Here is a 25,341-nt window from a genome sequence, read left to right on the forward strand (position 1 = left end):
ATTTCGTATTAGGGAAACGACGGGATTATTAATTTTTTACTCGTTAGATATTATTTAAATTTAAGATGATATTAAAACCAGCGTGGTAAGAAAGAAACCGTTTAAAAATTATTGGGCGAAAAACGCGCGCGATTGAGAGTTTTCTTAATTTCCGAGAACATAGAGGGTAAAGTGACTAAATCGAAAAAGGGGCTATGTAAGCGGAGTGGGCCCCTAGCGAGTGTGTCGATTCTTCGGAATCTGACATTTACTAAAATTGGAACGATACAGAGAAGATTAGCATGGCCCCTGCGCAAGGATGACACGCAAAATCGTGAAGCGTTCCAAATTTTTTCGTCGCCCCCTACTTGGTTAAATTTCGTATTAGGGAAACGACGGGATTATTAATTTTTTACTCGTTAGATATTATTTAAATTTAAGATGATATTAAAACCAGCGTGGTAAGAAAGAAACCGTTTAAAAAATATTGGGCGAAAAACGCGCGCGATTGAGAGTTTTCTTAATTTCCGAGGTCATATAGGGTAAAGTGACTAAATCGAAAATGGGGCTATATAAGCGGAGTGGGCCCCTAGCGAGTGTGTCGATTCTTCGGAATCTGACATTTACTAAAATTGGAACGATACAGAGAAGATTAGCATGGCCCCTGCGCAAGGATGACACGCAAAATCGTGAAGCGTTCCAAATTTTTTCGTCGCCCCCTACTTGGTTAAATTTCGTATTAGGGAAACGACGGGATTATTAATTTTTTACTCGTTAGATATTATTTAAATTTAAGATGATATTAAAACCAGCGTGGTAAGAAAGAAACCGTTTAAAAATTATTGGGCGAAAAACGCGCGCGATTGAGAGTTTTCTTAATTTCCGAGAACATAGAGGGTAAAGTGACTAAATCGAAAAAGGGGCTATGTAAGCGGAGTGGGCCCCTAGCGAGTGTGTCGATTCTTCGGAATCTGACATTTACTAAAATTGGAACGATACAGAGAAGATTAGCATGGCCCCTGCGCAAGGATGACACGCAAAATCGTGAAGCGTTCCAAATTTTTTAGTCGCCCCCTACTTGGTTAAATTTCGTATTAGGGAAACGACGGGATTATTAATTTTTTACTCGTTAGATATTATTTAAATTTAAGATGATATTAAAACCAGCGTGGTAAGAAAGAAACCGTTTAAAAAATATTGGGCGAAAAACGCGCGCGATTGAGAGTTTTCTTAATTTCCGAGGTCATATAGGGTAAAGTGACTAAATCGAAAATGGGGCTATATAAGCGGAGTGGGCCCCTAGCGAGTGTGTCGATTCTTCGGAATCTGACATTTACTAAAATTGGAACGATACAGAGAAGATTAGCATGGCCCCTGCGCAAGGATGACACGCAAAATCGTGAAGCGTTCCAAATTTTTTCGTCGCCCCCTACTTGGTTAAATTTCGTATTAGGGAAACGACGGGATTATTAATTTTTTACTCGTTAGATATTATTTAAATTTAAGATGATATTAAAACCAGCGTGGTAAGAAAGAAACCGTTTAAAAATTATTGGGCGAAAAACGCGCGCGATTGAGAGTTTTCTTAATTTCCGAGAACATAGAGGGTAAAGTGACTAAATCGAAAAAGGGGCTATGTAAGCGGAGTGGGCCCCTAGCGAGTGTGTCGATTCTTCGGAATCTGACATTTACTAAAATTGGAACGATACAGAGAAGATTAGCATGGCCCCTGCGCAAGGATGACACGCAAAATCGTGAAGCGTTCCAAATTTTTTCGTCGCCCCCTACTTGGTTAAATTTCGTATTAGGGAAACGACGGGATTATTAATTTTTTACTCGTTAGATATTATTTAAATTTAAGATGATATTAAAACCAGCGTGGTAAGAAAGAAACCGTTTAAAAAATATTGGTCGAAAAACGCGCGCGATTGAGAGTTTTCTTAATTTACGAGGTCATATAGGGTAAAGTGACTAAATCGAAAATGGGGCTATATAAGCGGAGTGGGCCCCTAGCGAGTGTGTCGATTCTTCGGAATCTGACATTTACTAAAATTGGAACGATACAGAGAAGATTAGCATGGCCCCTGCGCAAGGATGACACGCAAAATCGTGAAGCGTTCCAAATTTTTTCGTCGCCCCCTACTTGGTTAAATTTCGTATTAGGGAAACGACGGGATTATTATTTTTTTACTCGTTAGATATTATTTAAATTTAAGATGATATTAAAACCAGCGTGGTAAGAAAGAAACCGTTTAAAAAATATTGGGCGAAAAACGCGCGCGATTGAGAGTTTTCTTAATTTCCGAGGTCATTTAGGGTAAAGTGACTAAATCGAAAATGGGGCTATATAAGCGGAGTGGGCCCCTAGCGAGTGTGTCGATTCTTCGGAATCTGACATTTACTAAAATTGGAACGATACAGAGAAGATTAGCATGGCCCCTGCGCAAGGATGACACGCAAAATCGTGAAGCGTTCCAAATTTTTTCGTCGCCCCCTACTTGGTTAAATTTCGTATTAGGGAAACGACGGGATTATTAATTTTTTACTCGTTAGATATTATTTAAATTTAAGATGATATTAAAACCAGCGTGGTAAGAAAGAAACCGTTTAAAAAATATTGGGCGAAAAACGCGCGCGATTGAGAGTTTTCTTAATTTCCGAGGTCATATAGGGTAAAGTGACTAAATCGAAAATGGGGCTATATAAGCGGAGTGGGCCCCTAGCGAGTGTGTCGATTCTTCGGAATCTGACATTTACTAAAATTGGAACGATACAGAGAAGATTAGCATGGCCCCTGCGCAAGGATGACACGCAAAATCGTGAAGCGTTCCAAATTTTTTCGTCGCCCCCTACTTGGTTAAATTTCGTATTAGGGAAACGACGGGATTATTAATTTTTTACTCGTTAGATATTATTTAAATTTAAGATGATATTAAAACCAGCGTGGTAAGAAAGAAACCGTTTAAAAAATATTGGGCGAAAAACGCGCGCGATTGAGAGTTTTCTTAATTTCCGAGGTCATATAGGGTAAAGTGACTAAATCGAAAATGGGGCTATATAAGCGGAGTGGGCCCCTAGCGAGTGTGTCGATTCTTCGGAATCTGACATTTACTAAAATTGGAACGATACAGAGAAGATTAGCATGGCCCCTGCGCAAGGATTACACGCAAAATCGTGAAGCGTTCCAAATTTTTTCGTCGCCCCCTACTTGGTTAAATTTCGTATTAGGGAAACGACGGGATTATTAATTTTTTACTCGTTAGATATTATTTAAATTTAAGATGATATTAAAACCAACGTGGTAAGAAAGAAACCGTTTAAAAAATATTGGGCGAAAAACGCGCGCGATTGAGAGTTTTCTTAATTTCCGAGGTCATATAGGGTAAAGTGACTAAATCGAAAATGGGGCTATATAAGCGGAGTGGGCCCTTAGCGAGTGTGTCGATTCTTCGGAATCTGACATTTACTAAAATTGGAACGATACAGAGAAGATTAGCATGGCCCCTGCGCAAGGATGACACGCAAAATCGTGAACCGTTCCAAATTTTTTCGTCGCCCCCTACTTGGTTAAATTTCGTATTAGGGAAACGACGGGATTATTAATTTTTTACTCGTTAGATATTATTTAAATTTAAGATGATATTAAAACCAGCGTGGTAAGAAAGAAACCGTTTAAAAAATATTGGGCAAAAAACGCGCGCGATTGAGAGTTTTCTTAATTTCCGAGGTCATATAGGGTAAAGTGACTAAATCGAAAATGGGGCTATATAAGCGGAGTGGGCCCCTAGCGAGTGTGTCGATTCTTCGGAATCTGACATTTACTAAAATTGGAACGATACAGAGAAGATTAGCATGGCCCCTGCGCAAGGATGACACGCAAAATCGTGAAGCGTTCCAAATTTTTTCGTCGCCCCCTACTTGGTTAAATTTCGTATTAGGGAAACGACGGGATTATTAATTTTTTACTCGTTAGATATTATTTAAATTTAAGATGATATTAAAACCAGCGTGGTAAGAAAGAAACCGTTTAAAAAATATTGGGCGAAAAACGCGCGCGATTGAGAGTTTTCTTAATTTACGAGGTCATATAGGGTAAAGTGACTAAATCGAAAATGGGGCTATATAAGCGGAATGGGCCCCTAGCGAGTGTGTCGATTCTTCGGAATCTGACATTTACTAAAATTGGAACGATACAGAGAAGATTAGCATAGCCCCTGCGCAAGGATGACACGCAAAATCGTGAAGCGTTCCAAATTTTTTCGTCGCCCCCTACTTGGTTAAATTTCGTATTAGGGAAACGACGGGATTATTAATTTTTTACTCGTTAGATATTATTTAAATTTAAGATGATATTAAAACCAGCGTGGTAAGAAAGAAACCGTTTAAAAAATATTGGGCGAAAAACGCGCGCGATTGAGAGTTTTCTTAATTTACGAGGTCATATAGGGTAAAGTGACTAAATCGAAAATGGGGCTATATAAGCGGAGTGGGCCCCTAGCGAGTGTGTCGATTCTTCGGAATCTGACATTTACTAAAATTGGAACGATACAGAGAAGATTAGCATGGCCCCTGCGCAAGGATGACACGCAAAATCGTGAAGCGTTCCAAATTTTTTCGTCGCCCCCTACTTGGTTAAATTTCGTATTAGGGAAACGACGGGATTATTAATTTTTTACTCGTTAGATATTATTTAAATTTAAGATGATATTAAAACCAGCGTGGTAAGAAAGAAACCGTTTAAAAAATATTGGGCGAAAATCGCGCGCGATTGAGAGTTTTCTTAATTTCCGAGGTCATATAGGGTAAAGTGACTAAATCGAAAATGGGGCTATATAAGCGGAGTGGGCCCCTAGCGAGTGTGTCGATTCTTCGGAATCTGACATTTACTAAAATTGGAACGATACAGAGAAGATTAGCATGGCCCCTGCGCAAGGATGACACGCAAAATCGTGAAGCGTTCCAAATTTTTTCGTCGCCCCCTACTTGGTTAAATTTCGTATTAGGGAAACGACGGGATTATTAATTTTTTACTCGTTAGATATTATTTAAATTTAAGATGATATTAAAACCAGCGTGGTAAGAAAGAAACCGTTTAAAAAATATTGGGCAAAAAACGCGCGCGATTGAGAGTTTTCTTAATTTCCGAGGTCATATAGGGTAAAGTGACTAAATCGAAAATGGGGCTATATAAGCGGAGTGGGCCCCTAGCGAGTGTGTCGATTCTTCGGAATCTGACATTTACTAAAATTGGAACGATACAGAGAAGATTAGCATGGCCCCTGCGCAAGGATGACACGCAAAATCGTGAAGCGTTCCAAATTTTTTCGTCGCCCCCTACTTGGTTAAATTTCGTATTAGGGAAACGACGGGATTATAAATTTTTTACTCGTTAGATATTATTTAAATTTAAGATGATATTAAAACCAGCGTGGTAAGAAAGAAACCGTTTAAAAAATATTGGGCGAAAAACGCGCGCGATTGAGAGTTTTCTTAATTTACGAGGTCATATAGGGTAAAGTGACTAAATCGATAATGGGGCTATATAAGCGGAATGGGCCCCTAGCGAGTGTGTCGATTCTTCGGAATCTGACATTTACTAAAATTGGAACGATACAGAGAAGATTAGCATGGCCCCTGCGCAAGGATGACACGCAAAATCGTGAAGCGTTCCAAATTTTTTCGTCGCCCCCTACTTGGTTAAATTTCGTATTAGGGAAACGACGGGATTATTAATTTTTTACTCGTTAGATATTATTTAAATTTAAGATGATATTAAAACCAGCGTGGTAAGAAAGAAACCGTTTAAAAAATATTGGGCGAAAAACGCGCGCGATTGAGAGTTTTCTTAATTTCCGAGGTCATATAGGGTAAAGTGACTAAATCGAAAATGGGGCTATATAAGCGGAGTGGGCCCCTAGCGAGTGTGTCGATTCTTCGGAATCTGACATTTACTAAAATTGGAACGATACAGAGAAGATTAGCATGGCCCCTGCGCAAGGATGACACGCAAAATCGTGAAGCGTTCCAAATTTTTTCGTCGCCCCCTACTTGGTTAAATTTCGTATTAGGGAAACGACGGGATTATTAATTTTTTACTCGTTAGATATTATTTAAATTTAAGATGATATTAAAACCAGCGTGGTAAGAAAGAAACCGTTTAAAAAATATTGGGCGAAAAACGCGCGCGATTGAGAGTTTTCTTAATTTCCGAGGTCATATAGGGTAAAGTGACTAAATCGAAAATGGGGCTATATAAGCGGAGTGGGCCCCTAGCGAGTGTGTCGATTCTTCGGAATCTGACATTTACTAAAATTGGAACGATACAGAGAAGATTAGCATGGCCCCTGCGCAAGGATGACACGCAAAATCGTGAAGCGTTCCAAATTTTTTCGTCGCCCCCTACTTGGTTAGATTTCGTATTAGGGAAACGACGGGATTATTAATTTTTTACTCGTTAGATATTATTTAAATTTAAGATGATATTAAAACCAGCGTGGTAAGAAAGAAACCGTTTAAAAAATATTGGGCGAAAAACGCGCGCGATTGAGAGTTTTCTTAATTTCCGAGGTCATATAGGGTAAAGTGACTAAATCGAAAATGGGGCTATATAAGCGGAGTGGGCCCCTAGCGAGTGTGTCGATTCTTCGGAATCTGACATTTACTAAAATTGGAACGATACAGAGAAGATTAGCATGGCCCCTGCGCAAGGATGACACGCAAAATCGTGAAGCGTTCCAAATTTTTTCGTCGCCCCCTACTTGGTTAAATTTCGTATTAGGGAAACGACGGGATTATTAATTTTTTACTCGTTAGATATTATTTAAATTTAAGATGATATTAAAACCAGCGTGGTAAGAAAGAAACCGTTTAAAAAATATTGGGCGAAAAACGCGCGCGATTGAGAGTTTTCTTAATTTCCGAGGTCATATAGGGTAAAGTGACTAAATCGAAAATGGGGCTATATAAGCGGAGTGGGCCCCTAGCGAGTGTGTCGATTCTTCGGAATCTGACATTTACTAAAATTGGAACGATACAGAGAAGATCAGCATGGCCCCTGCGCAAGGATGACACGCAAAATCGTGAAGCGTTCCAAATTTTTTCGTCGCCCCCTACTTGGTTAAATTTCGTATTAGGGAAACGACGGGATTATTAATTTTTTACTCGTTAGATATTATTTAAATTTAAGATGATATTAAAACCAGCGTGGTAAGAAAGAAACCGTTTAAAAAATATTGGGCGAAAAACGCGCGCGATTGAGAGTTTTCTTAATTTCCGAGGTCATATAGGGTAAAGTGACTAAATCGAAAATGGGGCTATATAAGCGGAATGGGCCCCTAGCGAGTGTGTCGATTCTTCGGAATCTGACATTTACTAAAATTGGAACGATACAGAGAAGATTAGCATGGCCCCTGCGCAAGGATGACACGCAAAATCGTGAAGCGTTCCAAATTTTTTCGTCGCCCCTACTTGGTTAAATTTCGTATTAGGGAAACGACGGGATTATTAATTTTTTACTCGTTAGATATTATTTAAATTTAAGATGATATTAAAACCAGCGTGGTAAGAAAGAAACCGTTTAAAAAATATTGGGCGAAAAACGCGCGCGATTGAGAGTTTTCTTAATTTCCGAGGTCATATAGGGTAAAGTGACTAAATCGAAAATGGGGCTATATAAGCGGAATGGGCCCCTAGCGAGTGTGTCGATTCTTCGGAATCTGACATTTACTAAAATTGGAACGATACAGAGAAGATTAGCATGGCCCCTGCGCAAGGATGACACGCAAAATCGTGGAGCGTTCCAAATTTTTTCGTCGCCCCCTACTTGGTTAAATTTCGTATTAGGGAAACGACGGGATTATTAATTTTTTACTCGTTAGATATTATTTAAATTTAAGATGATATTAAAACCAGCGTGGTAAGAAAGAAACCGTTTAAAAAATATTTGGCGAAAAACGCGCGCGATTGAGAGTTTTCTTAATTTCCGAGGTCATATAGGGTAAAGTGACTAAATCGAAAATGGGGCTATATAAGCGGAGTGGGCCCCTAGCGAGTGTGTCGATTCTTCGGAATCTGACATTTACTAAAATTGGAACGATACAGAGAAGATTAGCATGGCCCCTGCGCAAGGATGACACGCAAAATCGTGAAGCGTTCCAAATTTTTTCGTCGCCCCCTACTTGGTTAAATTTCGTATTAGGGAAACGACGGGATTATTAATTTTTTACTCGTTAGATATTATTTAAATTTAAGATGATATTAAAACCAGCGTGGTAAGAAAGAAACCGTTTAAAAAATATTGGGCGAAAAACGCGCGCGATTGAGAGTTTTCTTAATTTCCGAGGTCATATAGGGTAAAGTGACTAAATCGAAAATGGGGCTATATAAGCGGAGTGGGCCCCTAGCGAGTGTGTCGATTCTTCGGAATCTGACATTTACTAAAATTGGAACGATACAGAGAAGATTAGCATGGCCCCTGCGCAAGGATGACACGCAAAATCGTGAAGCGTTCCAAATTTTTTCGTCGCCCCCTACTTGGTTAAATTTCGTATTAGGGAAACGACGGGATTATTAATTATTTACTCGTTAGATATTATTTAAATTTAAGATGATATTAAAACCAGCGTGGTAAGAAAGAAACCGTTTAAAAAATATTGGGCGAAAAACGCGCGCGATTGAGAGTTTTCTTAATTTCCGAGGTCATATAGGGTAAAGTGACTAAATCGAAAATGGGGCTATATAAGCGGGGTGGGCCCCCTAGCGAGTGTGTCGATTCTTCGGAATCTGACATTTACTAAAATTGGAACGATACAGAGAAGATTAGCATGGCCCCTGCGCAAGGATGACACGCAAAATCGTGAAGCGTTCCAAATTTTTTCGTCGCCCCCTACTTGGTTAAATTTCGTATTAGGGAAACGACGGGATTATTAATTTTTTACTCGTTAGATATTATTTAAATTTAAGATGATATTAAAACCAGCGTGGTAAGAAAGAAACCGTTTAAAAAATATTGGGCGAAAAACGCGCGCGATTGAGAGTTTTCTTAATTTCCGAGGTCATATAGGGTAAAGTGACTAAATCGAAAATGGGGCTATATAAGCGGAGTGGGCCCCTAGCGAGTGTGTCGATTCTTCGGAATCTGACATTTACTAAAATTGGAACGATACAGAGAAGATTAGCATGGCCCCTGCGCAAGGATGACACGCAAAATCGTGAAGCGTTCCAAATTTTTTCGTCGCCCCCTACTTGGTTAAATTTCGTATTAGGGAAACGACGGGATTATTAATTTTTTACTCGTTAGATATTATTTAAATTTAAGATGATATTAAAACCAGCGTGGTAAGAAAGAAACCGTTTAAAAAATATTGGGCGAAAAACGCGCGCGATTGAGAGTTTTCTTAATTTCCGAGAACATAGAGTGTAAAGTGACTAAATCGAAAAAGGGGCTATGTAAGCGGAGTGGGCCCCTAGCGAGTGTGTCGATTCTTCGGAATCTGACATTTACTAAAATTGGAACGATACAGAGAAGATTAGCATGGCCCCTGCGCAAGGATGACACGCAAAATCGTGAAGCGTTCCAAATTTTTTCGTCGCCCCCTACTTGGTTAAATTTCGTATTAGGGAAACGACGGGATTATTAATTTTTTACTCGTTAGATATTATTTAAATTTAAGATGATATTAAAACCAGCGTGGTAAGAAAGAATCCGTTTAAAAAATATTGGGCGAAAAACGCGCGCGATTGAGAGTTTTCTTAATTTACGAGGTCATATAGGGTAAAGTGACTAAATCGAAAATGGGGCTATATAAGCGGAGTGGGCCCCTAGCGAGTGTGTCGATTCTTCGGAATCTGACATTTACTAAAATTGGAACGATGCAGAGAAGATTAGCATGGCCCCTGCGCAAGGATGACACGCAAAATCGTGAAGCGTTCCAAATTTTTTCGTCGCCCCCTACTTGGTTAAATTTCGTATTAGGGAAACGACGGGATTATTAATTTTTTACTCGTTAGATATTATTTAAATTTAAGATGATATTAAAACCAGCGTGGTAAGAAAGAAACCGTTTAAAAAATATTGGGCGAAAAACGCGCGCGATTGAGAGTTTTCTTAATTTACGAGGTCATATAGGGTAAAGTGACTAAATCGAAAATGGGCTATATAAGCGGAGTGGGCCCCTAGCGAGTGTGTCGATTCTTCGGAATCTGACATTTACTTAAATTGGAACGATACAGAGAAGATTAGCATGGCCCCTGCGCAAGGATGACACGCAAAATCGTGAAGCGTTCCAAATTTTTTCGTCGCCCCCTACTTGGTTAAATTTCGTATTAGGGAAACGACGGGATTATTAATTTTTTACTCGTTAGATATTATTTAAATTTAAGATGATATTAAAACCAGCGTGGTAAGAAAGAAACCGTTTAAAAAATATTGGGCGAAAAACGCGCGCGATTGAGAGTTTTCTTAATTTCCGAGGTCATATAGGGTAAAGTGACTAAATCGAAAATGGGGCTATATAAGCGGAGTGGGCCCCTAGCGAGTGTGTCGATTCTTCGGAATCTGACATTTACTAAAATTGGAACGATACAGAGAAGATTAGCATGGCCCCTGCGCAAGGATGACACGCAAAATCGTGAAGCGTTCCAAATGTTTTCGTCGCCCCCTACTTGGTTAAATTTCGTATTAGGGAAACGACGGGATTATTAATTTTTTACTCGTTAGATATTATTTAAATTTAAGATGATATTAAAACCAGCGTGGTAAGAAAGAAACCGTTTAAAAAATATTGGGCGAAAAACGCGCGCGATTGAGAGTTTTCTTAATTTCCGAGGTCATATAGGGTAAAGTGACTAAATCGAAAATGGGGCTATATAAGCGGAGTGGGCCCCTAGCGAGTGTGTCGATTCTTCGGAATCTGACATTTACTAAAATTGGAATGATACAGAGAAGATTAGCATGGCCCCTGCGCAAGGATGACACGCAAAATCGTGAAGCGTTCCAAATTTTTTCGTCGCCCCCTACTTGGTTAAATTTCGTATTAGGGAAACGACGGGATTGTTAATTTTTTACTCGTTAGATATTATTTAAATTTAAGATGATATTAAAACCAACGTGGTAAGAAAGAAACCGTTTAAAAAATATTGGGCGAAAAACGCGCGCGATTGAGAGTTTTCTTAATTTCCGAGGTCATATAGGGTAAAGTGACTAAATCGAAAATGGGGCTATATAAGCGGAGTGGGCCCCTAGCGAGTGTGTCGATTCTTCGGAATCTGACATTTACTAAAATTGGAACGATACAGAGAAGATTAGCATGGCCCCTGCGCAAGGATGACACGCAAAATCGTGAAGCGTTCCAAATTTTTTCGTCGCCCCCTACTTGGTTAAATTTCGTATTAGGGAAACGACGGGATTATTAATTTTTTACTCGTTAGATATTATTTAAATTTAAGATGATATTAAAACCAGCGTGGTAAGAAAGAAACCGTTTAAAAAATATTGGGCGAAAAACGCGCGCGATTGAGAGTTTTCTTAATTTCCGAGGTCATATAGGGTAAAGTGACTAAATCGAAAATGGGGCTATATAAGCGGAGTGGGCCCCTAGCGAGTGTGTCGATTCTTCGGAATCTGACATTTACTAAAATTGGAACGATACAGAGAAGATTAGCATGGCCCCTGCGCAAGGATGACACGCAAAATCGTGAAGCGTTCCAAATTTTTTCGTCGCCCCTACTTGGTTAAATTTCGTATTAGGGAAACGACGGGATTATTAATTTTTTACTCGTTAGATATTATTTAAATTTAAGATGATATTAAAACCAGCGTGGTAAGAAAGAAACCGTTTAAAAAATATTGGGCGAAAAACGCGCGCGATTGAGAGTTTTCTTAATTTCCGAGGTCATATAGGGTAAAGTGACTAAATCGAAAATGGGGCTATATAAGCGGAATGGGCCCCTAGCGAGTGTGTCGATTCTTCGGAATCTGACATTTACTAAAATTGGAACGATACAGAGAAGATTAGCATGGCCCCTGCGCAAGGATGACACGCAAAATCGTGAAGCATTCCAAATTTTTTCGTCGCCCCCTACTTGGTTAAATTTCGTATTAGGGAAACGACGGGATTATTAATTTTTTACTCGTTAGATATTATTTAAATTTAAGATGATATTAAAACCAGCGTGGTAAGAAAGAAACCGTTTAAAAAATATTGGGCGAAAAACGCGCGCGATTGAGAGTTTTCTTAATTTACGAGGTCATATAGGGTAAAGTGACTAAATCGAAAATGGGGCTATATAAGCGGAGTGGGCCCCTAGCGAGTGTGTCGATTCTTCGGAATCTGACATTTACTAAAATTGGAACGATACAGAGAAGATTAGCATGGCCCCTGCGCAAGGATGACACGCAAAATCGTGAAGCGTTCCAAATTTTTTCGTCGCCCCCTACTTGGTTAAATTTCGTATTAGGGAAACGACGGGATTATTAATTTTTTACTCGTTAGATATTATTTAAATTTAAGATGATATTAAAACCAGCGTGGTAAGAAAGAAACCGTTTAAAAAATATTGGGCGAAAAACGCGCGCGATTGAGAGTTTTCTTAATTTCCGAGGTCATATAGGGTAAAGTGACTAAATCGAAAATGGGGCTATATAAGCGGAGTGGGCCCCTAGCGAGTGTGTCGATTCTTCGGAATCTGACATTTACTAAAATTGGAACGATACAGAGAAGATTAGCATGGCCCCTGCGCAAGGATGACACGCAAAATCGTGAAGCGTTCCAAATTTTTTCGTCGCCCCCTACTTGGTTAAATTTCGTATTAGGGAAACGACGGGATTATTAATTTTTTACTCGTTAGATATTATTTAAATTTAAGATGATATTAAAACCAGCGTGGTAAGAAAGAAACCGTTTAAAAAATATTGGGCGAAAAACGCGCGCGATTGAGAGTTTTCTTAATTTCCGAGGTCATATAGGGTAAAGTGACTAAATCGAAAATAGGGCTATATAAGCGGAGTGGGCCCCTAGCGAGTGTGTCGATTCTTCGGAATCTGACATTTACTAAAATTGGAACGATACAGAGAAGATTAGCATGGCCCCTGCGCAAGGATGACACGCAAAATCGTGAAGCGTTCCAAATTTTTTCGTCGCCCCCTACTTGGTTAAATTTCGTATTAGGGAAACGACGGGATTATTAATTTTTTACTCGTTAGATATTATTTAAATTTAAGATGATATTAAAACCAGCGTGGTAAGAAAGAAACCGTTTAAAAAATATTGGGCGAAAAACGCGCGCGATTGAGAGTTTTCTTAATTTCCGAGGTCATATAGGGTAAAGTGACTAAATCGAAAATGGGGCTATATAAGCGGAGTGGGCCCCTAGCGAGTGTGTCGATTCTTCGGAATCTGACATTTACTAAAATTGGAACGATACAGAGAAGATTAGCATGGCCCCTGCGCAAGGATGACACGCAAAATCGTGAAGCGTTCCAAATTTTTTCGTCGCCCCCTACTTGGTTAAATTTCGTATTAGGGAAACGACGGGATTATTAATTTTTTACTCATTAGATATTATTTAAATTTAAGATGATATTAAAACCAGCGTGGTAAGAAAGAAACCGTTTAAAAAATATTGGGCGAAAAACGCGCGCGATTGAGAGTTTTCTTAATTTCCGAGGTCATATAGGGTAAAGTGACTAAATCGAAAATGGGGCTATATAAGCGGAGTGGGCCCCTAGCGAGTGTGTCGATTTTCGGAATCTGACATTTACTAAAATTGGAACGATACAGAGAAGATTAGCATGGCCCCTGCGCAAGGATGACACGCAAAATCGTGAAGCGTTCCAAATTTTTTCGTCGCCCCCTACTTGGTTAAATTTCGTATTAGGGAAACGACGGGATTATTAATTTTTTACTCGTTAGATATCATTTAAATTTAAGATGATATTAAAACCAACGTGGTAAGAAAGAAACCGTTTAAAAAATATTGGGCGAAAAACGCGCGCGATTGAGAGTTTTCTTAATTTCCGAGGTCATATAGGGTAAAGTGACTAAATCGAAAATGGGGCTATATAAGCGGAGTGGGCCCCTAGCGAGTGTGTCGATTCTTCGGAATCTGACATTTACTAAAATTGGAACGATACAGAGAAGATTAGCATGGCCCCTGCGCAAGGATGACACGCAAAATCGTGAAGCGTTCCAAATTTTTTCGTCGCCCCCTACTTGGTTAAATTTCGTATTAGGGAAACGACGGGATTATTAATTTTTTACTCGTTAGATATTATTTAAATTTAAGATGATATTAAAACCAACGTGGTAAGAAAGAAACCGTTTAAAAAATATTGGGCGAAAAACGCGCGCGATTGAGAGTTTTCTTAATTTCCGAGGTCATATAGGGTAAAGTGACTAAATCGAAAATGGGGCTATATAAGCGGAGTGGGCCCCTAGCGAGTGTGTCGATTCTTCGGAATCTGACATTTACTAAAATTGGAACGATACAGAGAAGATTAGCATGGCCCCTGCGCAAGGATGACACGCAAAATCTTGAAGCGTTCCAAATTTTTTCGTCGCCCCCTACTTGGTTAAATTTCGTATTAGGGAAACGACGGGATTATTAATTTTTTACTCGTTAGATATTATTTAAATTTAAGATGATATTAAAACCAGCGTGGTAAGAAAGAAACCGTTTAAAAAATATTGGGCGAAAAACGCGCGCGATTGAGAGTTTTCTTAATTTCCGAGGTCATATAGGGTAAAGTGACTAAATCGAAAATGGGGCTATATAAGCGGAGTGGGCCCCTAGCGAGTGTGTCGATTCTTCGGAATCTGACATTTACTAAAATTGGAATGATACAGAGAAGATTAGCATGGCCCCTGCGCAAGGATGACACGCAAAATCGTGAAGCGTTCCAAATTTTTTCGTCGCCCCCTACTTGGTTAAATTTCGTATTAGGGAAACGACGGGATTGTTAATTTTTTACTCGTTAGATATTATTTAAATTTAAGATGATATTAAAACCAACGTGGTAAGAAAGAAACCGTTTAAAAAATATTGGGCGAAAAACGCGCGCGATTGAGAGTTTTCTTAATTTCCGAGGTCATATAGGGTAAAGTGACTAAATCGAAAATGGGGCTATATAAGCGGAGTGGGCCCCTAGCGAGTGTGTCGATTCTTCGGAATCTGACATTTACTAAAATTGGAACGATACAGAGAAGATTAGCATGGCCCCTGCGCAAGGATGACACGCAAAATCGTGAAGCGTTCCAAATTTTTTCGTCGCCCCCTACTTGGTTAAATTTCGTATTAGGGAAACGACGGGATTATTAATTTTTTACTCGTTAGATATTATTTAAATTTAAGATGATATTAAAATTAGCGTGGTAAGAAAGAAACCGTTTAAAAAATATTGGGCGAAAAACGCGCGCGATTGAGAGTTTTCTTAATTTCCGAGGTCATATAGGGTAAAGTGACTAAATCGAAAATGGGGCTATATAAGCGGAGTGGGCCCCTAGCGAGTGTGTCGATTCTTCGGAATCTGACATTTACTAAAATTGGAACGATACAGAGAAGATTAGCATGGCCCCTGCGCAAGGATGACACGCAAAATCGTGAAGCGTTCCAAATTTTTTCGTCGCCCCTACTTGGTTAAATTTCGTATTAGGGAAACGACGGGATTATTAATTTTTTACTCGTTAGATATTATTTAAATTTAAGATGATATTAAAACCAGCGTGGTAAGAAAGAAACCGTTTAAAAAATATTGGGCGAAAAACGCGCGCGATTGAGAGTTTTCTTAATTTCCGAGGTCATATAGGGTAAAGTGACTAAATCGAAAATGGGGCTATATAAGCGGAATGGGCCCCTAGCGAGTGTGTCGATTCTTCGGAATCTGACATTTACTAAAATTGGAACGATACAGAGAAGATTAGCATGGCCCCTGCGCAAGGATGACACGCAAAATCGTGAAGCATTCCAAATTTTTTCGTCGCCCCCTACTTGGTTAAATTTCGTATTAGGGAAACGACGGGATTATTAATTTTTTACTCGTTAGATATTATTTAAATTTAAGATGATATTAAAACCAGCGTGGTAAGAAAGAAACCGTTTAAAAAATATTGGGCGAAAAACGCGCGCGATTGAGAGTTTTCTTAATTTACGAGGTCATATAGGGTAAAGTGACTAAATCGAAAATGGGGCTATATAAGCGGAGTGGGCCCCTAGCGAGTGTGTCGATTCTTCGGAATCTGACATTTACTAAAATTGGAACGATACAGAGAAGATTAGCATGGCCCCTGCGCAAGGATGACACGCAAAATCGTGAAGCGTTCCAAATTTTTTCGTCGCCCCCTACTTGGTTAAATTTCGTATTAGGGAAACGACGGGATTATTAATTTTTTACTCGTTAGATATTATTTAAATTTAAGATGATATTAAAACCAGCGTGGTAAGAAAGAAACCGTTTAAAAAATATTGGGCGAAAAACGCGCGCGATTGAGAGTTTTCTTAATTTCCGAGGTCATATAGGGTAAAGTGACTAAATCGAAAATGGGGCTATATAAGCGGAGTGGGCCCCTAGCGAGTGTGTCGATTCTTCGGAATCTGACATTTACTAAAATTGGAACGATACAGAGAAGATTAGCATGGCCCCTGCGCAAGGATGACACGCAAAATCGTGAAGCGTTCCAAATTTTTTCGTCGCCCCCTACTTGGTTAAATTTCGTATTAGGGAAACGACGGGATTATTAATTTTTTACTCGTTAGATATTATTTAAATTTAAGATGATATTAAAACCAGCGTGGTAAGAAAGAAACCGTTTAAAAAATATTGGGCGAAAAACGCGCGCGATTGAGAGTTTTCTTAATTTCCGAGGTCATATAGGGTAAAGTGACTAAATCGAAAATAGGGCTATATAAGCGGAGTGGGCCCCTAGCGAGTGTGTCGATTCTTCGGAATCTGACATTTACTAAAATTGGAACGATACAGAGAAGATTAGCATGGCCCCTGCGCAAGGATGACACGCAAAATCGTGAAGCGTTCCAAATTTTTTCGTCGCCCCCTACTTGGTTAAATTTCGTATTAGGGAAACGACGGGATTATTAATTTTTTACTCGTTAGATATTATTTAAATTTAAGATGATATTAAAACCAGCGTGGTAAGAAAGAAACCGTTTAAAAAATATTGGGCGAAAAACGCGCGCGATTGAGAGTTTTCTTAATTTCCGAGGTCATATAGGGTAAAGTGACTAAATCGAAAATGGGGCTATATAAGCGGAGTGGGCCCCTAGCGAGTGTGTCGATTCTTCGGAATCTGACATTTACTAAAATTGGAACGATACAGAGAAGATTAGCATGGCCCCTGCGCAAGGATGACACGCAAAATCGTGAAGCGTTCCAAATTTTTTCGTCGCCCCCTACTTGGTTAAATTTCGTATTAGGGAAACGACGGGATTATTAATTTTTTACTCATTAGATATTATTTAAATTTAAGATGATATTAAAACCAGCGTGGTAAGAAAGAAACCGTTTAAAAAATATTGGGCGAAAAACGCGCGCGATTGAGAGTTTTCTTAATTTCCGAGGTCATATAGGGTAAAGTGACTAAATCGAAAATGGGGCTATATAAGCGGAGTGGGCCCCTAGCGAGTGTGTCGATTTTCGGAATCTGACATTTACTAAAATTGGAACGATACAGAGAAGATTAGCATGGCCCCTGCGCAAGGATGACACGCAAAATCGTGAAGCGTTCCAAATTTTTTCGTCGCCCCCTACTTGGTTAAATTTCGTATTAGGGAAACGACGGGATTATTAATTTTTTACTCGTTAGATATCATTTAAATTTAAGATGATATTAAAACCAACGTGGTAAGAAAGAAACCGTTTAAAAAATATTGGGCGAAAAACGCGCGCGATTGAGAGTTTTCTTAATTTCCGAGGTCATATAGGGTAAAGTGACTAAATCGAAAATGGGGCTATATAAGCGGAGTGGGCCCCTAGCGAGTGTGTCGATTCTTCGGAATCTGACATTTACTAAAATTGGAACGATACAGAGAAGATTAGCATGGCCCCTGCGCAAGGATGACACGCAAAATCGTGAAGCGTTCCAAATTTTTTCGTCGCCCCCTACTTGGTTAAATTTCGTATTAGGGAAACGACGGGATTATTAATTTTTTACTCGTTAGATATTATTTAAATTTAAGATGATATTAAAACCAACGTGGTAAGAAAGAAACCGTTTAAAAAATATTGGGCGAAAAACGCGCGCGATTGAGAGTTTTCTTAATTTCCGAGGTCATATAGGGTAAAGTGACTAAATCGAAAATGGGGCTATATAAGCGGAGTGGGCCCCTAGCGAGTGTGTCGATTCTTCGGAATCTGACATTTACTAAAATTGGAACGATACAGAGAAGATTAGCATGGCCCCTGCGCAAGGATGACACGCAAAATCTTGAAGCGTTCCAAATTTTTTCGTCGCCCCCTACTTGGTTAAATTTCGTATTAGGGAAACGACGGGATTATTAATTTTTTACTCGTTAGATATTATTTAAATTTAAGATGATATTAAAACCAGCGTGGTAAGAAAGAAACCGTTTAAAAAATATTGTGCGAAAAATGCGCGCGATTGAGAGTTTTCTTAATTTCCGAGGTCATATAGGGTAAAGTGACTAAATCGAAAATGGGGCTATATAAGCGGAGTGGGCCCCTAGCGAGTGTGTCGATTCTTCGGAATCTGACATTTACTAAAATTGGAACGATACAGAGAAGATTAGCATGGCCCCTGCGCAAGGATGACACGCAAAATCGTGAAGCGTTCCAAATTTTTTCGTCGCCCCCTACTTGGTTAAATTTCGTATTAGGGAAACGACGGGATTATTAATTTTTTACTCGTTAGATATTATTTAAATTTAAGATGATATTAAAACCAGCGTGGTAAGAAAGAAACCGTTTAAAAAATATTGGGCGAAAAACGCGCGCGATTGAGAATTTTCTTAATTTCCGAGGTCATATAGGGTAAAGTGACTAAATCGAAAATGGGGCTATATAAGCGGAGTGGGCCCCCAGCGAGTGTGTCGATTCTTCGGAATCTGACATTTACTAAAATTGGAACGATACAGAGAAGATTAGCATGGCCCCTGCGCAAGGATGACACGCAAAATCGTGAAGCGTTCCAAATTTTTTCGTCGCCCCCTACTTGGTTAAATTTCGTATTAGGGAAACGACGGGATTATTAATTTTTTACTCGTTAGATATTATTTAAATTTAAGATGATATTAAAACCAGCGTGGTAAGAAAGAAACCGTTTAAAAAATATTGGGCGAAAAACGCGCGCGATTGAGAGTTTTCTTAATTTCCGAGGTCATATAGGGTAAAGTGACTAAATCGAAAATGGGGCTATATAAGCGGAGTGGGCCCCTAGCGAGTGTGTCGATTCTTCGGAATCTGACATTTACTAAAATTGGAACGATACAGAGAAGATTAGCATGGCCCCTGCGCAAGGATGACACGCAAAATCGTGAAGCGTTCCAAATTTTTTCGTCGCCCCCTACTTGGTTAAATTTCGTATTAGGGAAACGACGGGATTATTAATTTTTTACTCGTTAGATATTATTTAAATTTAAGATGATATTAAAACCAGCGTGGTAAGAAAGAAACCGTTTAAAAAATATTGGGCGAAAAACGCGCGCGATTGAGAGTTTTCTTAATTTCCGAGGTCATATAGGGTAAAGTGACTAAATCGAAAATGGGGCTATATAAGCGGAGTGGGCCCCTAGCGAGTGTGTCGATTCTTCGGAATCTGACATTTACTAAAATTGGAACGATACAGAGAAGATTAGCATGGCCCCTGCGCAAGGATGACACGCAAAATCGTGAAGCGTTCCAAATTTTTTCGTCGCCCCCTACTTGGTTAAATTTCGTATTAGGGAAACGACGGGATTATTAATTTTTTACTCGTTAGATATTATTTAAATTTAAGATGATATTAAAACCAGCGTGGTAAGAAAGAAACCGTTTAAAAAATATTGGGCGAAAAACGCGCGCGATTGAGAGTTTTCTTAATTTCCGAGGTCATATAGGGTAAAGTGACTAAATCGAAAATGGGGCTATATAAACGGAGTGGGCCCCTAGCGAGTGTGTCGATTCTTCGGAATCTGACATTTACTAAAATTGGAACGATACAGAGAAGATTAGCATGGCCCCTGCGCAAGGATGACACGCAAAATCGTGAAGCGTTCCAAATTTTTTCGTCGCCCCCTACTTGGTTAAATTTCGTATTAGGGAAACGACGGGATTATTAATTTTTTACTCGTTAGATATTATTTAAATTTTGCCTTATTAATTTTTTTATTAATAATGTAATAAAAATAAATAAAGCATAAAAATTAAACTGAACCACTACGTTTTACAAATATAATTTTAACTTTCGCACAATTTAAAGGCTGCTCCTACCCAGAGACTAGCACGTGTGGCATATGAATGGCAAAAGTTTTATCTCCCTTTCTCCGTTATAAACATTTAAAAGTTCCTTTTCCACATGTATGCCCGCTGCTGAACTTTCAACTCTTCAAGACTAAACAAAGCATTAGAAAGTATTTTTTATTGTAAATTTGTTTTTATTACTAATTTTCATGGCTTATGTAATGAACTATTGCGCCTTTATAATAATAATAATCAGCTAGGCTAATACCCAAGGCACCACCTTAGGCCTATATCATCAAGCGACTTTTGAAGTCATTAATTCAGGTGGCCGGGTTTATCTGGGTCAATTATTAAAAAGGCTTACGATTTTTTCGTATTCTGAAAAAATTGGATAATTAATTTATTACTTTTTAGGTAATATTTAAATTTAATATTATATTGAAACAATTTAGCGGGTACAAATGACCCCTTCGATTTGAATTTTGCTATTTCAATTTGAAATTTACTCTCCGTTCTGAATTTTGTTCTTCTGTTCTGAATTTTCTTAATTTTAAATGAATTTTACCGTTTAAATAAAATTTAAAAATTTAATGAAATGAAATTAATACTTAAAAGTAGTAGTATTTTCTGTTTAGTTTTGAGTTTGGTCAAGACCTTCTTAGTCTTTCCGTTAAGATAAGATTTTTCTTAGATTTCAAAGATATAATGTCTTCGCGATTTTTTGTGTTAATTTCGAAGATGCCAGCTTTTAAATTTCACTTTGCTCCGTCTACGCATTGCATGAACGCTTTGGTAACTATTTCCGTTACTCGCCGAGAGACGTAGGCCGCGTCAGAAGGTTTGACCATCTTGACAAGATTCTCCAGGATCAGGTCGTAGTCGGGGATAACGCATACGGGTGTTTAACCGATTTGGGTGACGTTGGTCAAACAGACGGCGGAGTCCACCCCGTTGCGAACCATCTTCTTCGTAACTTTGAGGACGTAACTCTCGAGCGCCTTATTTTTCTCGAAGGCCAAGGCGAGTTCCCGCAGACCAAGTTGGCCTTCGTTCGCTGATCTGTAATACAACTCGCACGACTCCCGATCCAAGAGGAATGACTTGACCAGTTCGGCGATGTCCGATTTCGATCGGCAACGTTCCAATTCGAGTACTTCAGAGGAATGTAATAGTTGTGGACCACCAGTTCTAAATCCCGAATGTAATCTTGTTCCGTCTCGATTATTTTGTCCCTAATCCGGGTCCAAGGCTTCACTTGGAGGACACACTTTGTTCCAATTGGGCCGGGAAAGTTGGATCGCGACTTGGACTGCATTAGCACAGTCAGAGCATTAGTGATGTAAAATACCCGGGTATTTATAACGCAGGGTAAATACCTTAGGTACTTACCCGGGTAAATACCCAAAATACATAAATATCCAGGTGTTTATAAACACTTTTAATTTCTTTGTTAAACATTTTTTAATTTATTCAATTAAGAATACGGTAATTGAAAAACCCACAAACACATCAAGTTATTCTCATATTAAATATTAATTATTGTTTTTTTACTTTTTTTTGCAAATTTTACATAGTAACATTACATATGAGATAGCTATTAAATATTATTTATTCATTATCTGGATGATCACTTGAAAGTTCAGTCTCTGCTGCCCCTGGCTCTCCTCAGACTCCTCATCATGACTATTTTATTACCAGGCTTAACACTAACAGTAACATGAGCAATTAAGGATTTTATTCATTTCATGTGGGCCATTAAAACATTTCCTGATATACTTTGTCATTTTGTTGACATTAAAATGTTTGTATTCCTTACAGCAATATATATGAAAGCAACACCTTTATTTTTATCTTTGAATAACTCCCAGGCTAGAAATAAAATTGACTAATATAAAACTGCTTTTAAAAATGTAGTTTGCCCAAATTGCCCTACCTAATAAGTCCAAACCAAGCAAAAGATGTAGACAAGGAGGATAACAGATAGCTCCACTCGACCCGATACTAACTAACGCCCTAATCATAAAAACCCTAGTTTTGGGTATTTACCCGTGCATGGGGTAAATACCCGGGTAAATACCTATTTAAAAATACCCTACCCACTGGGTATTTACCCGACTTATATCACTACAGAGCATGAAGGAATAGTAGGGAATTCCGAGGCGGCGTTAAATCCAACACCGTAGCGACAACTCGCCGCTGCCGGGAGGGGGCCATCGTTGAAAAGGGGGATGGTCGTGGTAGACGTTTTTACACTCGATCGGTAGAGCGCGTCCTCTATTAATAAGAATATAAATTTAAAACCGTTGGAAATCACGTGGTAAGTTTGAATCTTTCATGGTAATGGATCACAGTTATTATAAAATAAAAGATAAAGGTACCTTCCCATTAAGGCGCTAAAACAATTTACGTATTTCTAGAAATTAATTATTTATACTTTGTTAACTTTTCACGTTTTCTTGTATTTATTATTTATACATAAGTCTTGTCTTAATTTTCTCCTGGCGCTCCCGCGTTTTTCTTGTTTTCAGAATCAGAATAAACACCGTCCGATAGATGGCTACACTGAATTCAGTTTTCCGTGTCACGTGTTAAAAGTCTACCACGATATCCCCCTTTATTTTAACCTAGGAGGATGGTTTTAACGGCCCCCACAGGGAAGAGGAAATACACTGCCTAGACAGTTCCGGCCAATAATTTCCCCTCCTCAGAGGTACGACAGTGTACACCGAGTTCGCGGAGTGACCAACCCCTCGACTGCATCGGCTGACTGGGAAATATCACGGCCTCTGTCTTCGTATTGTGTTTCCAGAAACAAATTTTCTTCATCCTGGTCAGCTGCGAAATTTCTTGTTTAAGGATATATTTGCACAAATTAAATAATAAATTTCTTACTTATCGCTTTTGAAACTATTTAGATTTCCAATCCTTAGTGTAGGAACACTTTGTGTATATAATCTTTAATGTGGAATCACTAATCAATCGACCTTAATCAATATAATTTGAATACAGCAAAAGTGAGCAACGTGAAGAGAGTATAGCGATTATGTAATGTAATATTTAAGAAATCAATGAGATTTCGTTAATTCACTGTATAGAGAAGAGTTTGTTGTTATAATTTCACTGGTAACGAGTAAGGTGTCACCCTAGATTCGAACAGTATCCCCGCCAGCAGTAGGGCGTAGGCACAAGCCTACGTTGAAATATTTCGGGCCTACTTTGGGGGCCTCCAAATTTTGAAATATGCCTACATGGGCTTCTAATATTTGAACCAACTACATGCAAATTAATGTATTAGATGGTTTTTGTATTTACAAAGGTGATAAATCTTAATTTTTTTTATTATTTAGTGGTTCAAAAGTCTCCCACGTGGGCCCACCCCTTCCTTCAAAGTGTTATTTCTGTTGGGGATTTGTTGACATCGTTGGAGGGACACCCGCGACGCGCTCCTTATAATCGCTTCAAGTCCCGTGTCTCAAAATTCCACAAAGCCTGAGAAAAAAGGTCTTAATAGGTGCTTCCATAAAATCCCCATCAAAGTCAAATACAGAGTTCGTGCTACTGCGAATGCACTTACATCCTGTTTTTCGTAATACTGCCAAAGCTGTCATCAAAGTTCTGGCAGCAATGTTCAGAAGGGACAGTTGGGAATGATTTTATAGAAAGAAGTAGTTTTTTAGAAATAGGTTTGATTCCATAGTTATAGCATTTCAGAATATATGGTTGAAAACGGATAACCCGAGAAAACCCACTTAGTGTCGCGGGTATGTTTCCCAATTAAATAGCTTCAGAAACTAAAAGTCATTTTAACGGAAACCGTTGCTATTTGTGAAGCTACAGTAGTTAGCTTAGGTGTTAGAAGGTCTGAACGGTTTGACTTAATTTTTTAATGAAGCTTAAAAGTTGTAGTATCCTCCCATATTCCGGTACCGGCAAGGCCCCTAGGCTTCGAGCGTGTGCCCCTGCATTTGGTGGGCACCTAGGCTTCAGCGTAGTCATGGCCCCTTCGGGGCGTCTTAAGCGCCCTGTCTCGCTGAAATTTGACGTCCGTATAGACAACCTAAAGTTTTTGGACGTTGTAAAAGCCTTCTACGAAAAATTCGGGCCAGCTTCCATCAGATGTTGGATCGAAGGCTCTTACACATCACTTTCTCTTCAAGTGACGACTTTGCCAAGATCTTTGGGACCAGGTCCATCAAAATCGGCCAAGGCTCTTTGTCAGTCTTAGCGGTGGACTCCGACGAGCTGGTGATCACCGTCATCGGCGCTCCTTACGAACTGAACCAAGTAGACGTGAGCAGTAGCCTTCGTCCGTACGGTGACGTACTGTCCTGGAACTTTGAGACGGAAAAGAATTTTCCGCAACTCACCAACGAAAACCGAGTTCTTAAAATGAAAGTCGGAACGCCAATCCCTAACGTCATCATGGCATTAAGCTACATAGTGAACATTCAGTACCGGGGCATCAAACGCCAATGCTATAAATATGGAGGAATGGTTCATCTAGCGAGATCGTGTACTAACGAAGATAGCCGCTGATTTCGCAATGGAAGAATACCAAAGGTCCATCAACATTGCTACCGGGGTTAAGGAAGTACACGCGGAATCTGCCGATGAACATCCTGTTACCAAAGATACACAGACGAAACCTCTTATTTCTTTTGAGGACGTGCTAAGTAGTACTTCATCCCAGCCAGCTGGATGTACTGCCAGTACTTCCGAGTAGTCCTGGGAAATGGCCGATGATCTAGAACTTGTCCAAAGAATTAAAGATTCCAACATGTCCCTCAGCTTTCTTCAAATCCAGCTTCTCTTAATCTCTCTGTGCACCAGCCATTATGGGCCGACGATCCAGATTTACCACCCCTGGTGATTATACCTGCTCCTGAACCTGAACCGACTTACAGCGACACCTTGAAGAAAGAGACCTTGTTCACGGAGAATAACGGAGTTCCCGCCAA

At 39.2% G+C, this 25,341-nt stretch overlaps 57 non-coding genes across 57 annotated transcripts; all 57 read left to right on the top strand.

Annotated features, from left to right (window-relative positions):
- The first annotated feature begins 224 nt into the window (after nucleotides 1–224).
- LOC149934660 (U6 spliceosomal RNA) lies at nucleotides 225–333 on the top strand. Its single transcript, XR_016472511.1, has one exon. It is a non-coding gene; the product is annotated as a U6 spliceosomal RNA (small nuclear RNA).
- Nucleotides 334–579: 246 nt separating this feature from the next.
- Nucleotides 580–688, top strand: LOC149934661 (U6 spliceosomal RNA). The gene has a single exon (XR_016472512.1). It is a non-coding gene; the product is annotated as a U6 spliceosomal RNA (small nuclear RNA).
- A 246-nt stretch (nucleotides 689–934) lies between these two features.
- LOC149934662 (U6 spliceosomal RNA) lies at nucleotides 935–1,043 on the top strand. Its single transcript, XR_016472514.1, has one exon. It is a non-coding gene; the product is annotated as a U6 spliceosomal RNA (small nuclear RNA).
- A 246-nt stretch (nucleotides 1,044–1,289) lies between these two features.
- On the top strand, nucleotides 1,290–1,398 carry LOC149934663 (U6 spliceosomal RNA). Its single transcript, XR_016472515.1, has one exon. It is a non-coding gene; the product is annotated as a U6 spliceosomal RNA (small nuclear RNA).
- A 246-nt stretch (nucleotides 1,399–1,644) lies between these two features.
- On the top strand, nucleotides 1,645–1,753 carry LOC149934664 (U6 spliceosomal RNA). The gene has a single exon (XR_016472516.1). It is a non-coding gene; the product is annotated as a U6 spliceosomal RNA (small nuclear RNA).
- Nucleotides 1,754–1,999: 246 nt separating this feature from the next.
- Nucleotides 2,000–2,108, top strand: LOC149934665 (U6 spliceosomal RNA). The gene has a single exon (XR_016472517.1). It is a non-coding gene; the product is annotated as a U6 spliceosomal RNA (small nuclear RNA).
- A 246-nt stretch (nucleotides 2,109–2,354) lies between these two features.
- On the top strand, nucleotides 2,355–2,463 carry LOC149934666 (U6 spliceosomal RNA). Its single transcript, XR_016472518.1, has one exon. It is a non-coding gene; the product is annotated as a U6 spliceosomal RNA (small nuclear RNA).
- Nucleotides 2,464–2,709: 246 nt separating this feature from the next.
- Nucleotides 2,710–2,818, top strand: LOC149934667 (U6 spliceosomal RNA). Its single transcript, XR_016472520.1, has one exon. It is a non-coding gene; the product is annotated as a U6 spliceosomal RNA (small nuclear RNA).
- A 246-nt stretch (nucleotides 2,819–3,064) lies between these two features.
- On the top strand, nucleotides 3,065–3,173 carry LOC149934668 (U6 spliceosomal RNA). Its single transcript, XR_016472703.1, has one exon. It is a non-coding gene; the product is annotated as a U6 spliceosomal RNA (small nuclear RNA).
- Nucleotides 3,174–3,419: 246 nt separating this feature from the next.
- On the top strand, nucleotides 3,420–3,528 carry LOC149934669 (U6 spliceosomal RNA). The gene has a single exon (XR_016472659.1). It is a non-coding gene; the product is annotated as a U6 spliceosomal RNA (small nuclear RNA).
- Nucleotides 3,529–3,774: 246 nt separating this feature from the next.
- On the top strand, nucleotides 3,775–3,883 carry LOC149934670 (U6 spliceosomal RNA). The gene has a single exon (XR_016472521.1). It is a non-coding gene; the product is annotated as a U6 spliceosomal RNA (small nuclear RNA).
- Nucleotides 3,884–4,129: 246 nt separating this feature from the next.
- On the top strand, nucleotides 4,130–4,238 carry LOC149934671 (U6 spliceosomal RNA). The gene has a single exon (XR_016472658.1). It is a non-coding gene; the product is annotated as a U6 spliceosomal RNA (small nuclear RNA).
- A 246-nt stretch (nucleotides 4,239–4,484) lies between these two features.
- Nucleotides 4,485–4,593, top strand: LOC149934672 (U6 spliceosomal RNA). The gene has a single exon (XR_016472522.1). It is a non-coding gene; the product is annotated as a U6 spliceosomal RNA (small nuclear RNA).
- A 246-nt stretch (nucleotides 4,594–4,839) lies between these two features.
- On the top strand, nucleotides 4,840–4,948 carry LOC149934673 (U6 spliceosomal RNA). Its single transcript, XR_016472523.1, has one exon. It is a non-coding gene; the product is annotated as a U6 spliceosomal RNA (small nuclear RNA).
- Nucleotides 4,949–5,194: 246 nt separating this feature from the next.
- On the top strand, nucleotides 5,195–5,303 carry LOC149934674 (U6 spliceosomal RNA). Its single transcript, XR_016472524.1, has one exon. It is a non-coding gene; the product is annotated as a U6 spliceosomal RNA (small nuclear RNA).
- A 246-nt stretch (nucleotides 5,304–5,549) lies between these two features.
- LOC149934675 (U6 spliceosomal RNA) lies at nucleotides 5,550–5,658 on the top strand. The gene has a single exon (XR_016472525.1). It is a non-coding gene; the product is annotated as a U6 spliceosomal RNA (small nuclear RNA).
- A 246-nt stretch (nucleotides 5,659–5,904) lies between these two features.
- LOC149934676 (U6 spliceosomal RNA) lies at nucleotides 5,905–6,013 on the top strand. The gene has a single exon (XR_016472526.1). It is a non-coding gene; the product is annotated as a U6 spliceosomal RNA (small nuclear RNA).
- Nucleotides 6,014–6,259: 246 nt separating this feature from the next.
- Nucleotides 6,260–6,368, top strand: LOC149934677 (U6 spliceosomal RNA). Its single transcript, XR_016472527.1, has one exon. It is a non-coding gene; the product is annotated as a U6 spliceosomal RNA (small nuclear RNA).
- A 246-nt stretch (nucleotides 6,369–6,614) lies between these two features.
- On the top strand, nucleotides 6,615–6,723 carry LOC149934678 (U6 spliceosomal RNA). The gene has a single exon (XR_016472528.1). It is a non-coding gene; the product is annotated as a U6 spliceosomal RNA (small nuclear RNA).
- A 246-nt stretch (nucleotides 6,724–6,969) lies between these two features.
- LOC149934679 (U6 spliceosomal RNA) lies at nucleotides 6,970–7,078 on the top strand. The gene has a single exon (XR_016472682.1). It is a non-coding gene; the product is annotated as a U6 spliceosomal RNA (small nuclear RNA).
- Nucleotides 7,079–7,324: 246 nt separating this feature from the next.
- LOC149934680 (U6 spliceosomal RNA) lies at nucleotides 7,325–7,433 on the top strand. The gene has a single exon (XR_016472529.1). It is a non-coding gene; the product is annotated as a U6 spliceosomal RNA (small nuclear RNA).
- Nucleotides 7,434–7,678: 245 nt separating this feature from the next.
- LOC149934681 (U6 spliceosomal RNA) lies at nucleotides 7,679–7,787 on the top strand. Its single transcript, XR_016472691.1, has one exon. It is a non-coding gene; the product is annotated as a U6 spliceosomal RNA (small nuclear RNA).
- Nucleotides 7,788–8,033: 246 nt separating this feature from the next.
- LOC149934682 (U6 spliceosomal RNA) lies at nucleotides 8,034–8,142 on the top strand. Its single transcript, XR_016472531.1, has one exon. It is a non-coding gene; the product is annotated as a U6 spliceosomal RNA (small nuclear RNA).
- Nucleotides 8,143–8,388: 246 nt separating this feature from the next.
- LOC149934683 (U6 spliceosomal RNA) lies at nucleotides 8,389–8,497 on the top strand. Its single transcript, XR_016472532.1, has one exon. It is a non-coding gene; the product is annotated as a U6 spliceosomal RNA (small nuclear RNA).
- A 247-nt stretch (nucleotides 8,498–8,744) lies between these two features.
- Nucleotides 8,745–8,853, top strand: LOC149934684 (U6 spliceosomal RNA). The gene has a single exon (XR_016472533.1). It is a non-coding gene; the product is annotated as a U6 spliceosomal RNA (small nuclear RNA).
- A 246-nt stretch (nucleotides 8,854–9,099) lies between these two features.
- LOC149934685 (U6 spliceosomal RNA) lies at nucleotides 9,100–9,208 on the top strand. The gene has a single exon (XR_016472534.1). It is a non-coding gene; the product is annotated as a U6 spliceosomal RNA (small nuclear RNA).
- A 246-nt stretch (nucleotides 9,209–9,454) lies between these two features.
- On the top strand, nucleotides 9,455–9,563 carry LOC149934686 (U6 spliceosomal RNA). The gene has a single exon (XR_016472535.1). It is a non-coding gene; the product is annotated as a U6 spliceosomal RNA (small nuclear RNA).
- Nucleotides 9,564–9,809: 246 nt separating this feature from the next.
- Nucleotides 9,810–9,918, top strand: LOC149934687 (U6 spliceosomal RNA). Its single transcript, XR_016472692.1, has one exon. It is a non-coding gene; the product is annotated as a U6 spliceosomal RNA (small nuclear RNA).
- A 245-nt stretch (nucleotides 9,919–10,163) lies between these two features.
- On the top strand, nucleotides 10,164–10,272 carry LOC149934688 (U6 spliceosomal RNA). Its single transcript, XR_016472649.1, has one exon. It is a non-coding gene; the product is annotated as a U6 spliceosomal RNA (small nuclear RNA).
- Nucleotides 10,273–10,518: 246 nt separating this feature from the next.
- Nucleotides 10,519–10,627, top strand: LOC149934689 (U6 spliceosomal RNA). Its single transcript, XR_016472684.1, has one exon. It is a non-coding gene; the product is annotated as a U6 spliceosomal RNA (small nuclear RNA).
- Nucleotides 10,628–10,873: 246 nt separating this feature from the next.
- On the top strand, nucleotides 10,874–10,982 carry LOC149934690 (U6 spliceosomal RNA). The gene has a single exon (XR_016472650.1). It is a non-coding gene; the product is annotated as a U6 spliceosomal RNA (small nuclear RNA).
- A 246-nt stretch (nucleotides 10,983–11,228) lies between these two features.
- On the top strand, nucleotides 11,229–11,337 carry LOC149934691 (U6 spliceosomal RNA). The gene has a single exon (XR_016472536.1). It is a non-coding gene; the product is annotated as a U6 spliceosomal RNA (small nuclear RNA).
- A 246-nt stretch (nucleotides 11,338–11,583) lies between these two features.
- LOC149934692 (U6 spliceosomal RNA) lies at nucleotides 11,584–11,692 on the top strand. Its single transcript, XR_016472537.1, has one exon. It is a non-coding gene; the product is annotated as a U6 spliceosomal RNA (small nuclear RNA).
- A 245-nt stretch (nucleotides 11,693–11,937) lies between these two features.
- LOC149934693 (U6 spliceosomal RNA) lies at nucleotides 11,938–12,046 on the top strand. The gene has a single exon (XR_016472639.1). It is a non-coding gene; the product is annotated as a U6 spliceosomal RNA (small nuclear RNA).
- Nucleotides 12,047–12,292: 246 nt separating this feature from the next.
- On the top strand, nucleotides 12,293–12,401 carry LOC149934694 (U6 spliceosomal RNA). The gene has a single exon (XR_016472538.1). It is a non-coding gene; the product is annotated as a U6 spliceosomal RNA (small nuclear RNA).
- Nucleotides 12,402–12,647: 246 nt separating this feature from the next.
- LOC149934695 (U6 spliceosomal RNA) lies at nucleotides 12,648–12,756 on the top strand. Its single transcript, XR_016472539.1, has one exon. It is a non-coding gene; the product is annotated as a U6 spliceosomal RNA (small nuclear RNA).
- Nucleotides 12,757–13,002: 246 nt separating this feature from the next.
- On the top strand, nucleotides 13,003–13,111 carry LOC149934696 (U6 spliceosomal RNA). The gene has a single exon (XR_016472540.1). It is a non-coding gene; the product is annotated as a U6 spliceosomal RNA (small nuclear RNA).
- Nucleotides 13,112–13,357: 246 nt separating this feature from the next.
- On the top strand, nucleotides 13,358–13,466 carry LOC149934697 (U6 spliceosomal RNA). The gene has a single exon (XR_016472542.1). It is a non-coding gene; the product is annotated as a U6 spliceosomal RNA (small nuclear RNA).
- Nucleotides 13,467–13,712: 246 nt separating this feature from the next.
- Nucleotides 13,713–13,820, top strand: LOC149934698 (U6 spliceosomal RNA). Its single transcript, XR_016472463.1, has one exon. It is a non-coding gene; the product is annotated as a U6 spliceosomal RNA (small nuclear RNA).
- Nucleotides 13,821–14,066: 246 nt separating this feature from the next.
- Nucleotides 14,067–14,175, top strand: LOC149934699 (U6 spliceosomal RNA). The gene has a single exon (XR_016472543.1). It is a non-coding gene; the product is annotated as a U6 spliceosomal RNA (small nuclear RNA).
- Nucleotides 14,176–14,421: 246 nt separating this feature from the next.
- LOC149934700 (U6 spliceosomal RNA) lies at nucleotides 14,422–14,530 on the top strand. The gene has a single exon (XR_016472653.1). It is a non-coding gene; the product is annotated as a U6 spliceosomal RNA (small nuclear RNA).
- Nucleotides 14,531–14,776: 246 nt separating this feature from the next.
- On the top strand, nucleotides 14,777–14,885 carry LOC149934701 (U6 spliceosomal RNA). The gene has a single exon (XR_016472651.1). It is a non-coding gene; the product is annotated as a U6 spliceosomal RNA (small nuclear RNA).
- A 246-nt stretch (nucleotides 14,886–15,131) lies between these two features.
- LOC149934702 (U6 spliceosomal RNA) lies at nucleotides 15,132–15,240 on the top strand. Its single transcript, XR_016472544.1, has one exon. It is a non-coding gene; the product is annotated as a U6 spliceosomal RNA (small nuclear RNA).
- A 246-nt stretch (nucleotides 15,241–15,486) lies between these two features.
- On the top strand, nucleotides 15,487–15,595 carry LOC149934703 (U6 spliceosomal RNA). Its single transcript, XR_016472545.1, has one exon. It is a non-coding gene; the product is annotated as a U6 spliceosomal RNA (small nuclear RNA).
- Nucleotides 15,596–15,840: 245 nt separating this feature from the next.
- Nucleotides 15,841–15,949, top strand: LOC149934704 (U6 spliceosomal RNA). The gene has a single exon (XR_016472640.1). It is a non-coding gene; the product is annotated as a U6 spliceosomal RNA (small nuclear RNA).
- Nucleotides 15,950–16,195: 246 nt separating this feature from the next.
- On the top strand, nucleotides 16,196–16,304 carry LOC149934705 (U6 spliceosomal RNA). Its single transcript, XR_016472546.1, has one exon. It is a non-coding gene; the product is annotated as a U6 spliceosomal RNA (small nuclear RNA).
- A 246-nt stretch (nucleotides 16,305–16,550) lies between these two features.
- Nucleotides 16,551–16,659, top strand: LOC149934706 (U6 spliceosomal RNA). Its single transcript, XR_016472547.1, has one exon. It is a non-coding gene; the product is annotated as a U6 spliceosomal RNA (small nuclear RNA).
- Nucleotides 16,660–16,905: 246 nt separating this feature from the next.
- LOC149934707 (U6 spliceosomal RNA) lies at nucleotides 16,906–17,014 on the top strand. The gene has a single exon (XR_016472548.1). It is a non-coding gene; the product is annotated as a U6 spliceosomal RNA (small nuclear RNA).
- Nucleotides 17,015–17,260: 246 nt separating this feature from the next.
- LOC149934708 (U6 spliceosomal RNA) lies at nucleotides 17,261–17,369 on the top strand. The gene has a single exon (XR_016472549.1). It is a non-coding gene; the product is annotated as a U6 spliceosomal RNA (small nuclear RNA).
- Nucleotides 17,370–17,615: 246 nt separating this feature from the next.
- Nucleotides 17,616–17,723, top strand: LOC149934709 (U6 spliceosomal RNA). The gene has a single exon (XR_016472474.1). It is a non-coding gene; the product is annotated as a U6 spliceosomal RNA (small nuclear RNA).
- A 246-nt stretch (nucleotides 17,724–17,969) lies between these two features.
- LOC149934710 (U6 spliceosomal RNA) lies at nucleotides 17,970–18,078 on the top strand. Its single transcript, XR_016472550.1, has one exon. It is a non-coding gene; the product is annotated as a U6 spliceosomal RNA (small nuclear RNA).
- A 246-nt stretch (nucleotides 18,079–18,324) lies between these two features.
- On the top strand, nucleotides 18,325–18,433 carry LOC149934711 (U6 spliceosomal RNA). Its single transcript, XR_016472654.1, has one exon. It is a non-coding gene; the product is annotated as a U6 spliceosomal RNA (small nuclear RNA).
- A 246-nt stretch (nucleotides 18,434–18,679) lies between these two features.
- On the top strand, nucleotides 18,680–18,788 carry LOC149934712 (U6 spliceosomal RNA). The gene has a single exon (XR_016472551.1). It is a non-coding gene; the product is annotated as a U6 spliceosomal RNA (small nuclear RNA).
- A 246-nt stretch (nucleotides 18,789–19,034) lies between these two features.
- On the top strand, nucleotides 19,035–19,143 carry LOC149934713 (U6 spliceosomal RNA). Its single transcript, XR_016472553.1, has one exon. It is a non-coding gene; the product is annotated as a U6 spliceosomal RNA (small nuclear RNA).
- Nucleotides 19,144–19,389: 246 nt separating this feature from the next.
- On the top strand, nucleotides 19,390–19,498 carry LOC149934714 (U6 spliceosomal RNA). Its single transcript, XR_016472554.1, has one exon. It is a non-coding gene; the product is annotated as a U6 spliceosomal RNA (small nuclear RNA).
- Nucleotides 19,499–19,744: 246 nt separating this feature from the next.
- Nucleotides 19,745–19,853, top strand: LOC149934715 (U6 spliceosomal RNA). Its single transcript, XR_016472555.1, has one exon. It is a non-coding gene; the product is annotated as a U6 spliceosomal RNA (small nuclear RNA).
- A 246-nt stretch (nucleotides 19,854–20,099) lies between these two features.
- Nucleotides 20,100–20,208, top strand: LOC149934716 (U6 spliceosomal RNA). The gene has a single exon (XR_016472556.1). It is a non-coding gene; the product is annotated as a U6 spliceosomal RNA (small nuclear RNA).
- Nucleotides 20,209–25,341: the final 5,133 nt, after the last annotated feature.

Source organism: Leiobunum rupestre, chromosome 7 (assembly GCF_980474605.1).
Source record: "Leiobunum rupestre chromosome 7, qqLeiRupe1.1.hap1, whole genome shotgun sequence".
NCBI classification, from domain to species: domain Eukaryota; kingdom Metazoa; phylum Arthropoda; class Arachnida; order Opiliones; family Sclerosomatidae; genus Leiobunum; species Leiobunum rupestre.